The sequence below is a fragment of the Periplaneta americana genome, chromosome 9 (genome assembly GCF_040183065.1).
Source record: "Periplaneta americana isolate PAMFEO1 chromosome 9, P.americana_PAMFEO1_priV1, whole genome shotgun sequence".
Taxonomy (NCBI): Eukaryota; Metazoa; Arthropoda; class Insecta; order Blattodea; family Blattidae; genus Periplaneta; species Periplaneta americana.
The window spans coordinates 58,888,974-58,901,902 of NC_091125.1; the positions used below are offsets into that span (position 1 = coordinate 58,888,974).

At 34.7% G+C, this 12,929-nt stretch overlaps 1 protein-coding gene across 3 annotated transcripts in view; it reads right to left on the reverse strand.

Annotated features, from left to right (window-relative positions):
* The window catches only part of LOC138705964 (protein dimmed-like), a 330,385-nt gene that overhangs the window by 25,570 nt on the left and 291,886 nt on the right, over positions 1-12,929 (reverse strand). The window lies entirely within an intron of this gene.

Below are 12,929 nucleotides of genomic sequence, written 5' to 3' on the forward strand. Positions count from 1 at the left end.
AGGAAAGGTTTCAATTTCTGTTAATAATAATTCCCATTGTTTTATTGTATTGACAAATCTTATCATAAATATTTACTTCATCAAAAATATCATTTATATCATTCTGAGATATGTAAATCATTTACTCTTTTATTTAATTTATTAATACAAATTTAACTTAAAAGTTTCTGACATAAAATTACTAAATACCGGTAATTTAAAACTAGATAGGTCTATTAGAGACAGCACTATCAGAGCTGATATACCGGGTGTTTCAGAATTCAACCGAAAAAATTTAAGAGGTTTTGGGAGGGGTCCTAGGTAAGTATTTTGATATAGGGAACTTGGAGTCTGCTAGTTCAAACTTGCACGTAATGGCGTGAAATATATTTTGGGCCAGTACGCCGCTGATTGATCCTGCGCGTGGCATAGCGGTACATTTGGAAAAATGTCGGATGAATGCTATGTTTCTGTATCACAATCGGTAAACACTGTAGATGGTTTCTTTCAGTTAAGTTCAACTTCAGAAGACACTTTATTTTTAAACTTGTTTTGTAACTTTAAACTTATATTGTAACATTAAGGATGCTATTCATAGACATTTCGCAGCACGCGCTACGAGCGTACTAAGCTAGCCCCGGCTATGCACTAGTTACTAGTACAGAATTCAAATCATATCCTATCGCTAACACTGCTGTATGAATAGGAAAAACGCTGATCATCCACCGGAAGCCCGCGCTAAAAATGTCTATGAATATGACCCTAAAAAGCTAACTGTAGTTGTTATGTAATGTATGTAATAATGACAATATGAAGAGTGAGGGGAAAGAAACGTCGATGTCCATAATAAGCTGAAAATGACGTTTTAACGTGTTGACATCGCCTGTTCTTTACCCGCAGTACGTATCTTAAAATTTGTTTTACAAGGACTACGTTGCTTATTAGCGCGTGGTGAATCGACAGACTCGTAGTACCTCTGAAAAACAACAGAATGTGCTACTTATCCAAAAAAAAAATGTCAAAAGTGGACATCGACGTTTTTTTTCCCTTGACCCTTCATATATTGTTTTTAACTATGAAAGAAGGATGTAGTTTGAGAAATGCATATTCATTACTCTGAACAAGTTACGAAGTTCATGCAACTGGAATATTGAAATGGAACAAAAATGCATGAAAATACTCGTAATAACACAAAATACAAAAAAGGCCATGAACTTATCGCCTTTGCAAAAAAATTCCAGCGCGTTTCTAACAAATATCTGAGCTGAAGCCCATAGAAGACCAATACGATTGACTTTATGTCAAGTGAACTGTACTGAACCAATGGCTAGCAGTGGTATTCAATATTTTTTGCTAGCGTACTCCCAAAATATATTTTTGCACCCCCAAACTGCTTTGCAATTATACAACAATTAACGAAAGACTATGATTGATGTACTAAATAAATTATTATTATTATTATTATTATTATTATTATTATTATTATTATTATTATTATTGTACAGTAGTTATAGATACAATACTAATAGTAATGATTTACGTATAATATTATTCAAGCAAGAAAAACAAGAGTTGATATTGCAAAAGAAACTATAATATAATGCAATAATTATTATCAATAAGTATAATGAAATGAATATGTCAGCATTTTTACATACGTAATCAGTGGCATTCGTATCGCTTGGGAGAACCGCGCACGGGTACGCGTACCATATATTGAATACCATTGCTGTATAGTAGGTCTATACTGTTGCCGAAACATGATAAATAAATACTACAATACGTATTTCGATTGTTTAGAAAAGAAAGAATTCAGAAATCTCAACAATAAAATAAAACACATTGGGATAAAAAACCTACAATGGTGGGATTCGAACGTACCAACTTCTTGCCTGAGATCTGACGCGTTGTCCATTACACCACACCTTCATGCCGATAAAATAGGAACAATGACGAAAATAAATAGGGGAGAAAGAAAAAGCAGTACAGTGGCATACTGTCTCATTATCTGCCGGCAATTTCACAGATTCTGTAAAAGCTAAACTTTCAACACATTGTTGAAGTTCTTAACATTTGGGTTTCATCCAATCCCTAATAAGGTCCGAATATCCCTACTTCATTTTAATACTCGATTACGATGTAAACAATTTTAACAACTGATAGTACAGATATTTCTCGTCGGAGATCCTGGATTCCCTATCTCAAATTGCTTGTTGACAACCCCTCATGTCCAGATAAATTTCTTCGGTTGAATTCTGAAACACGCTGTATAAACTTTGACGTATAAAGGTAAGCGTTCACTACATCGTATCACACTCCTCGTACGAATCGCACGCAACGGATATTTTAAGTGCAGTGCGTTCACTGTAACGGCTCTACTTCATTATCTCATCGAATTCTCTATCAGCTGTTTAAAACATATGACGTACGATACTAACATTGCTGAAAACAGAGGAGTTTTGAGGTTAGGTCTATTAATCATGAGTGTTAGCGAATAAGAATTTGTAATTGTTTCACGATTCTTAATTGAAGAGGAAGAAACGAAAGAGATATTGGTTACATAATATATATACGAAACGACTTGATTACTGTAATGAGAATGCTTCAAATCATATAATTCCTCGCAGTTTTCTACAAGGGAAATAAGTTTTCCGTCTGCCATTTTGGCGCGACACTGAACATGGCACAACATAACAGTAACAGTTAGGCAATAAAAGTTGATTTATTGAAGAAGGCCTTGATCGCACGCATCGGAAAAGTTGCTCATGAGAGAAACGTGGACGGATTTACCGAGAGCCGATGCGTGCGATACGATGTAATGAACGCGGTTACATAACAAATACAGCAAAGATTGTATTTTTCCGATCCGTGCGATTCGTCCGATGAGTGCTATACGATGCAGTGAACGCTTACCTTAAGAACTTTTCGACAGGACTTAAAACAAATACAGAAGAGAAATCAACCTAATTTAAACGTCACTGATATCATGAATCAATAGAAGATGGACAAGTGAAGATCTAGAGTTGTGGCACGTTGTGACAAGACTTGTAATTCACGGACTCCACCATAAAATGTAAAATTCTTGAAATTTGGTGATTGTACCAGTAATTATGTGAGCATGCTGTGTGACGAATCATATGCGCCAGAATGCAAATACGTAGAAAAATCACTGGTGGCATTTTGTATTCAAATGCTGATGACCAGGCTTAGAATCCGGGACATTCAGTAACCAATGTACGCACAACTTGACTATGAGTTCCTTGAACATAGTAGACAGACATACTGTGAATGTAAACAACGACGTCAATGTGCTTCGTTATATTCTATTGTTAATAGTACTATCTAGTGACGGTGGAAAATGAAGTAGGATACTACCTCACAAGTTTTCATGTCCCTTGGTGACGTTGAAGGCGTTAGCGTTACAATGAACAACCACGTATATACTTGCAACTAGTTCGAAAAAGAACTGTTCATTATGAATTGAAAATACACTGTGATAGCCTGAGTTCGTTTCGTAGGAAGAGACGGAAGAATACTGTACCTCTGGTCACGAACCGGATTGTACACGAAGGCACAAGTAAACAAAACTCCACGCGACACTTTACTCCATCTGTACTCCGTTGCACTATTAACTCCACTTCATTCTTAAGTTGTCTCGGATCCTAAGCCTGATGATGACAATTATTGTAAATTTTAGTGGCTCATCCTGGAGTAGTATATACGAAAATGCAAATAATGGTATAAATGTTATTAAAATGGTTAGATAGCAATTTTGTTTCACTAGACTAGACGGCATTTCGGAAGGCGGTCAGCTGCTATATGCGCCGCAGCATTTCTGGTATGTGACGTCACAAGCTTGTACAGTAGAACCAATCGGAATCAGTCAGTAACAAGTACTCCCCGAGTTCGTTTGTTCACGTGTGAGTGTTTCAATACATTGAATAAGTAAAACTAACATTTACTGTGTGTGTGTGTAAGATAAATAAATGGAAGAAGAGATTGTAAAAGACAAATATTGCATAGGCAGGCGCGGAAAACAGTGTTTAAGTTGTACAATTATTTTAAAAACGTTGACGAGCAGAATGCTGCAGGCCATCTTGATGCTGGCTGCAACGTTGCCAACGCGCAAGAAACGACTGCAGAAGCATGTGGTGTGAGATTGAGAAGCGTGCAAAGAATATTGTTAGTGAAGGAAAGAGTGTTTGTTTGGTGTCATGCTTACAGTAATCAACGGTTAAGGTCATTATTGTCTTTTGATAATTTAAATTTTCTCCTGCGCTATTTATATTGCACGTGCGCATGAAATACGATGTGGCAATGTTGTACTCTGCCTTGCTCTCTCTATCTGTCTCTCTCAACGCAAACGCTAGCAGACTACTGCCTTCCGAATTGCCGTCGACTCTAAATGTTTCCAAGAATACTTTGATCTCATTTTCCTTAAACGCAAGTGGCTTACAACAATTAAAATCTTGTAATAAATTAAATGTAATAATTCATAATGCTGATTGTTCAATTAATGATGATTGTAAATATCCTATTCTGAAGGAACTACTTAGGAATTATTATTGACCAGGATTTAAGGTGTTTCCCACCTTCGTAAAACAATTTACAAATTTGTAACTCTTCGGTCTTACATTCCTACGAACATTCTGGGATTAATTTATTTAGGTTTGGTTCAATCTGTCATGCAGTATGGTATAATCGGAAGGGAAGAAGCAACAAAATTTACACTTTCTCCGCTCATATTGCTTCAAAAGCGAATAATTAAAATTTGCTTAAACAAGTTAATTGATTATCAAACAAATTTGATTTATTCCGATTTCAATGTTTTCCAAATTGAACAAATATATAAATATACATTATTAAAATATTATCATAAAATTCGCCTGAAATATAAAGAAGGTCCACACCCATGGAGTAACGGCTAGAGCGTCTGGCCGCGAAAGCAGGTGGCCCGGGTTCGATTCCCGGTCGGGACAATTTATCTGGTTGAGGTTTTTTCCAGAATTTTCCCTCAACCCAATATGAGCAAATGCTGGGTAACTCTCGGTGCTGGACCCCGGACTCATTTCACCGGCATTATCACCTTCATTTCATTCAGACGCTAAATAACCTAAGATGTTGATAAAGCATCGTAAAATAACCTACTAAGAGTATAAAGAAGAACAACATGTTTATCTTACCAGAAGAAATTTGACATTTCCTTTAGCTGAACCTAAATGTTACACAACCACTGGAATAAATCATAGCCAGAGTCACGGGCCAAGGTTATACAATAATAAATCCTGACCTAGGTTATTTTGAGTCTAACAAATTTAAGAAAAAATTAAGTATTCATTCCCTTTTTCTTTTCTTATTTTTTCTTAATTTCAATCTATTTATTCATTCCAATATATATTCTATTTTTGATTTGATTCTCTTCTTTTATCTTGATAATATATCCCTATTCTGTAATAATAATTATTGTATTGGTGGTGTACTTTTATTGAAACTTTGTTATGTTCAATTTAGTACAAAACAGTTATTTATAGTCCCGAACACGAGCTTGCACAAATTGGTGTGCGCTACGTCAATAATATGTAATTTATTTTGTATTGTATGTCGGTAGCAATAAATACTAAATATATAAAAGATTACAAAATCCATTATATGACACTTGTATGTATTGTACGTGTGTTCGTTATTTCTCATAATAATATAGGCCTATCTGTGACTAGGCAGGCCCTCATAGATGTGAAATGTTTAGTATACGATAAAATGAATCTCCCCTTCCTACCCGCAGTGAGTTTAGGTTGGATAAAGAGAGGGGGTTAAGCAGAATAGGAAAGGAAGAATATTATCATGTTTTGAGAGTATTTACTTTCCCCGGGCTAGGAGAGGCACACAAATGTGTCGATATCTATGTATTTGTTCAACGAATCTTTCCATTCTCTACAGGCATTGTTTGCAAGACCTGTAACAGAAAAGGTTAAAAGAGAACTGAAAAAAGAGTATTTAATTTCATTAGCAGTAATTTGTATTTTATACATAATTGAGTTGCTGAATTGAACAATGTGTGTTATATTTTCCCTAAAATTCATAGTTTTTCTTCTGAATAATTTCCCATTTTATTTCTATATGACAGACTATATTACATTTCGATGTTACTAGGAGAATTATTAGTTATAAATAGCCGGGGGAAACTAATATATCTAGAGTAAACCTGCCCGACTGCCTCTTTATCCATGTGATCAGTCTGTCTCTTTGATGGATATTGAAAAGTAACTGAACTAGAAGATGAAGCACGGCTTTTGAAGTGCATCTACACGATTCAACTTTTCTTTCAACTTTACGCATGGAAGCAACGCATGCAATAGTGCACGAAACGTATTCAATAGCGCATGCCTTTTTGCACTAAAAATGATAGTACATGCAACAACTGAAAGCTACCCATATCCATGGGTGTCTTGTGCGTTATTTCGTTCAACGGTAGTATGTGTAGTGAGCAGTTGATTGTTCTAAGTGGCCGCGAGTAAACTAAAAATTGTTTTGTTTAGTGACGTTGGACCTTTTAAGCTGAATATGGCGGCAAGTACGATCAGCTTTATTGAATATTATCGCAAGAAGGAGTATCTATGTAGTGTTTAACCTCTTCCCTTACCATATATTTTACCAGTTTTGTGAAAAAAAAAAGTTTCATATTTTTTATTTTCGTAAAGAAGTCATTTAATATTGCAGAATCACTGTACATCACTAATTTTCTTACATACTTCAAAAATCACTATGAAATAGACATACATTCATACCTGAATTATTATCCCGAGTTATCTCGTGCACCTTGATTCCAGCTCTGGTAGTTGTCTCACTTTGATTTTCTCCTGAACTATTTACCAACTTATGTTTCTTTTATGGATTAATTTATGAGGTACAATACCAGTGCTGTTATCAAGGCGTTAAATGTTGTTTGTCGTGTGATAGACTCGAAAGCAGGGTATTACGCACAGTGGCAAATTACATTCCGGACAGTAGTATCTGCTCTCCTATATGAGAGCGTTTTGGGAAGAATGATGTAGCAGTCATTGAATATTTGTACTAGTACATCTGTTCTTCAGGTTTGTAAATAATGTTCTGCAGTATCACTATGCCCAAAAGTTCTTGTATTTTAGAGTCTGTAGTAGGCCGCCACGAATTATTTTCAGCATTCTGTGAACACTTATTAGCATGCCGAATCGTCTCCTCGAATATAATGTTGATGAGGTCATTATTAAAAAATAATTTAAAAAATTGAGAATTATCGTTATCAGAAACAGTGTTAAAATTTCAGGGAATGGGGACCTCTGAGGTGCAGAAGAAATGGTGCCAGATGTCTTCTATTCAAACCACTGCCAAAAAGACACGACATCAACTGATCTGAATTTGTTTGTTGGCCTGTAACTTTGTCTTCTGATACCGATGTTTCATTTCCTAATCTTCTACAGGAATATATTCCTGATCAAAAGTTTCGGAATCACTAACTTGATCCATCTTTACACAAAACAGCACTAAAAACACTAAACACAAACAGAAACCGCAAAAACTAACTAGCATCTACTCACTACTGTGTTTGAATGCTATATGAGCATAGAATTCCACTCGCAAGGAAGGAGTATAAAAAACACCACCAGATATAGCAATATCACTAACTTCTGTAGCCATCTAGTGAGAAAAAGGTTAATGAAAGAATGGAAACGTACATATTCGGGATATAATCCTTAGCAGCGAAAATGGGACTCAAACGAGTTAACTCGGGTTAATAAATTTTGACACAAGTTAGCAACTCGAGTTAACTCGGGTTGATCAGGGAAGTGGTTAAACACGACTTTGAGAATCACGTAAGCCTAAGCATTGGATTGATAGTTAATATTTATTAAAGATGACGATTAACACGGCGCACCATGTAGACTCAATCCGCACGCGTCTTACTTGAACGTGCGTTTTGAAGTTGTGTTTTTAAAATATCCTTCCCAATTTGCATGCGCATGCGCATGGATAGTTGAACCGTGTAGATGCAGCTTTAGACGTACTGCACTTTACGAAGGATTTCTAAAAATTGAATTTGTACATACGATTTTAGAGTTGTAAAGAGTGAAAATGACCCTTCTACTAATGAACTTCTGAAGAATACTGGCAGCATTATCGATAACAATAATAGATTTTGACCCAGATCCTGTTAGACGCCAACGCCCAGTCTCCACTCTGCAGTCAAGGCCCTGTAGACCTTGCTAACTTGTATAAATTTCCAACCTTGAATTCTATCTACATAAACTATACGTGTACCTTTAGCCGGAAGACCTTACCTATATCCGCGTGTCCGTAAACTAGCTTTTTGAACATGTTTTCATAACCGCTACAACTTAAAGAAGATAGAGGATTGCAAGTTTTCACGTAATAACTGAGATATACAGTATTTACATTTATTTGATATTTGGTGATTTCATATAGCGTAGCTTTTAAATGATGGGGTAAAACTGCATAAATTCAATATCTTGTCTCGCTCAAAAAACAAACAACATAAAGAAGAAAGACAACATTGTAAAATGATATAAATTATTGGCTGCTTCAACAGAATGTTGTACGCTTACAGTAAGTGACAGAAAGAAATGGAGTGACGGAATTGAGATTTCTAAGATAAGTTATGACTTATGAGGCAAAGACTGCGAGATTGAAGAAATAACGACTAAAATGTGCCACAAATAATAACATTAATTACAGTAAGAGAAACGGTATAAATATGTGAAAAAGGTGTAAGAAACTGACATTTATTCGCATCCAAAGGTCAGCAAAGGAAGTTGAACTATTACATAGAATAACAACTTATATTGTACGCCGAAGTGTTGGTCATTGTTATTGTAGTAATTAGTGGTAATGGCAACGATGATACAAGATTTCTGTAATTTTTATTGTTTTACATGTATGAATATGTCACTGATAAAAGTTATCGTTTCCATTCATTACTTATTAAGCAGATTTTGCAATGTTAATACTCTATCTTCCTGCGCTCATTTAATGCACTGTCGCTTTTCTTCAAAGTTTCCTGTCATTCCAATCCCCACCTTCCAGTCTGTCGCATGCGGCTGAAAATTTCATCCTTCCATGTAATCTATCCCTTCCTTTCTTATTTGGTGGAGCCCATTTCAGTATTTTCTTTAGAAATTTATCCTCGGTCATCCTTTTCACGTGTCCATACAATGTTAGCCGTTTGTTATGAAATCTGTTACTGAATTTTGAACATTCAATTTTTCTCTTATCACATTGTTCCTTATTCTGCCTCCTCAAGAAATTTCAGAAATCCATTTCTGTCCAAAATAATCTCCCATAATTTTTTTTAAAATAGAAAAGCTTTTTATGCATGTTTCTACAATCTATATTGCAGGATTTTCTGCTCGAGGACAAAATGTCAAATTTTGTCATCATAATAATAATGTAGTTAAACTAAATAGAACCTAACCATTTTTTGTAGATACGAGGTATCACTTCCTAGTCATCGATAGGCTATACTTTGTATTTAATATCTGTGGTTTTAACTGTGTTTGTGATTTTTCAAGCCTGTGTTGGAAGAAAAGGCAAAACTCTACATTCAGATGGCAGGGACAGCTCTGCCATTGCTTCATTCAGAGCCCACACACTGTACCACGTTTTTCGTCTCTCTCCATTTCCCCGAGATATTTTTCCAAAGGTTACGGTAACGACGCGAAAAAGTGGAAGAGTGAATATTTTCTTATATTTCTAAAAACTCTATGCCAAACTAAACGAACTGAACTTTACAACAAGTGCTACAGAATTTTAATTTTAAACTATGAACAAAAATGAAAAGAAAATCTTTCATAGTACGGAATATACATGAGCTGACAATAAAGCAATAACATTTCTTTCTTCATAATAGTTATTCTTCAGTCATCCACATAGAATAGTGTGTCACATTCTCTTACTCTATACGGGTTCTGACATGAATTACGTCTTTACCTTTACTCCGTGCCACCCTTCCAGGTCTTTGGTAAGGTGCTCAGTTCTCGAGTTTCGCTTTTGCTTAATGGGGATGTAGCGAAGACTTAATCCCTATCGTTTATGTACAATGCATACAGCTACGAAGGAAGTTAGGAGTTAATTCTATTAGAAAGTTCGTGTCTCTGCAGAAAATGTATAAGTTGTTATGCAGAATTCAGTTATCCTCGTTCCTTCGAGGACGGGTAATGCAAGAAAGTTCCTTACTGGAAATGTGTATATAGAAGACACCAGTATCGAAAACTTCTATTTGGTTCAAGGATTCATATTTTTTTTCCTTCCTTGCTCCAACGTTTTCAGAGTCTTACGGGGTATGGTGAGGCATATATAGCCGGTTTGACGACAGATAGGACATAATATATTTTCTCCATTTTTCACTGTTATATCATAATAAATTTTACTTATCGTCGTTAATTTTAAGGAACCTCCTATGTAATTTTACAGAAAATAATTTTTCAGGAGGAAGAAAAAGTTAATTAAAATCAATAGGCCTATATAATAATATGAAGTAATTCGGTAGAAAATATTGGTGAATATGATTAACATAAATGACACAATCGAGAATCAGGGTATGTCTAGTAGTAGTATTTACTAGTATTTATTTATTTAATCTGGTAGAGATAAGGCCGTCAGGCCTTCTCTGCCCCTCTACCAGGGGATTACAACTATAATATGAACAATAAAATTACAATTAATATTAAATTTACAATTACAATCACAATACAAATTAAAGTACGGCAAGATTACCTGATTAATGAAAGCTAGACATTTTATCATAGAAGTTAAGAACAAAGAATATTTTTGTATTTACTGAATTACAAATTAAACCTACAATAACAAAATTCTATAGTGATGAAATTACCGGATATTGAAATATTTTGTGATAGATTAAGAGAACTATTTATAAGAAACCATGTCTGAACGAGTTCTCAATTACTGACCAAGTGCCTAGTAAGTTTGCGTTTGAATTCAATTTTATTTCGACAGTCCCTGATGCTAGCAGGTAACGACTTCCAGAGTCTTGGCAGGGCTATTGTGAAAGAGGATGAGTATGAGGAGGTGCGATGGGATGGTTTTGTTAGTATTGTTTCATGGCGAGAGCGTGTGTTCAGATTGTGGCGGGAAGAAAGGTAAGTGAAGCGAGACGACAGGTACGAAGGAATAGAAGAGTTCAAGATTTCGAAGAGAAGGAGAAGTGAATGTAAATTTCTTCTCTTATCTAGTTTAAGCCAACCTATTGTTTCCAGGGATGGAGTAATATGATCATATTTACTAACATTGCTTACAAAACGTACACACAAATTATGAGCACGTTGAAGTTTTGTTTTGTTGTCGATGGAGAGGTCAGTCAGTAAAATGTCAGCATAGTCAAAATAGGGAAATACAAGCGTCTGCACAAGGACTTTTTTAAGCAAGAGGCAAGATGAACATTTATCCTTTTTAGCACATGGATAATAGAATATACTTTTCTGCAGGTTTCTGTGATTTGCATGTCCCAGTTGAGATTATTATCCATGTGAATGCCAAGATTTTTTACCGAAGAACTGAAAGGGATATGCACTGTACTTACTTTAACGGGGGAAATGTCGAGGTGTTTTACAGCGTCGGTTTGCCGTTTGTGTCCTAATATAATTGCTTGTGTCTTTCCAGGATTGATATTAAGATGGAAAGACACAAGCAATTATATCAGGACACGTCTATTTATTTATTTTGCTAATAATTGTAACATAAATTATAATATAAACAGAAAAATTTTAGTTCGCCTCTGAAAGAGTAGAACTGGTGCTCAGGGACGGATTCCTGTATTGAAATTAAGGGGTATATAATACAATTTGTCTTATGACTACTACGTAAATTTAAATTTATATAAAGTCCATACATAACTTTTAAAATTTAATACTAGAACTATTAGAATTGACAAGATTAGGATATTTAAATATAAATTTGTTATACAAATATTCTTGGGCCTAAATTACTACTATGATTAAATGCAGTAGCAGTGTTGCATTTTGGTTCAAACAATCTTAAAGAATTCATACATTTTGTTTCATAACTATGAAAATACAATTCAACATTATTTCGATTTTCGTGTATTTTTATTAATAAAACATAGGCCTAATAAATTTGTCTTATTTTAAGAACATTAAAGTCTAAAAACAATTTTTGAGATGGAAAATCAATAGGTTTAAGAAGACATATTTTAATTATTTTCTTCTGTAATAAATAAAGTAGATTAAAATTGAATTTTTTTATTTTGATTGATTGATTTTTAATTAATTTTTTCTTCCTCCTGAGAAATTATTTTCTGTGAAGTCACATAGGATGTTTCATAAAATCAACGACGATATGTAGTTATATTGTCTGGTATGCGTTTTTATTTATTTTAATCTATTCGACTTATGCAATTGTTTTTTCTATTAATATTCTTTGTCTCATTACATATAGATGCAGTAGGCCTACTTTTCTAGTATAATAATAATAATAATAATAATAATAATAATAATAATAATAATAATAATAATAATGATTTCCATAGGTCTAATCATTAATGTTATTAGCACAATATTATCATGATCAGTATTGTAGTTATGATCTTGAAATCAAGTGTATCATTATTTACATTAGGTTTAGAATGTAGGCCTACAGAGAGTTCCTATGCAGACCAGTCCCACTCCAATCTTTACCTAACATAATCTGTTGCCTGGTTGCGAGCGGTCGTACGCTTCTCTACCGAGGCCAGTCCCATTTCACCCCTTACCGCTTATCTTCTTCCAGCCAGGCGCTTCGCACTGCCGTCTTTAAGTCGACAGAACATTCCTATCTAGTACCGGTCTGCATAGGAACTCTCTGTAAATTGTATCATTATTGTAAACGCTTAGCACTTTCCATTCATTCATAGTGTTGTGCACTGTAAACCCAGCATTCTTCAA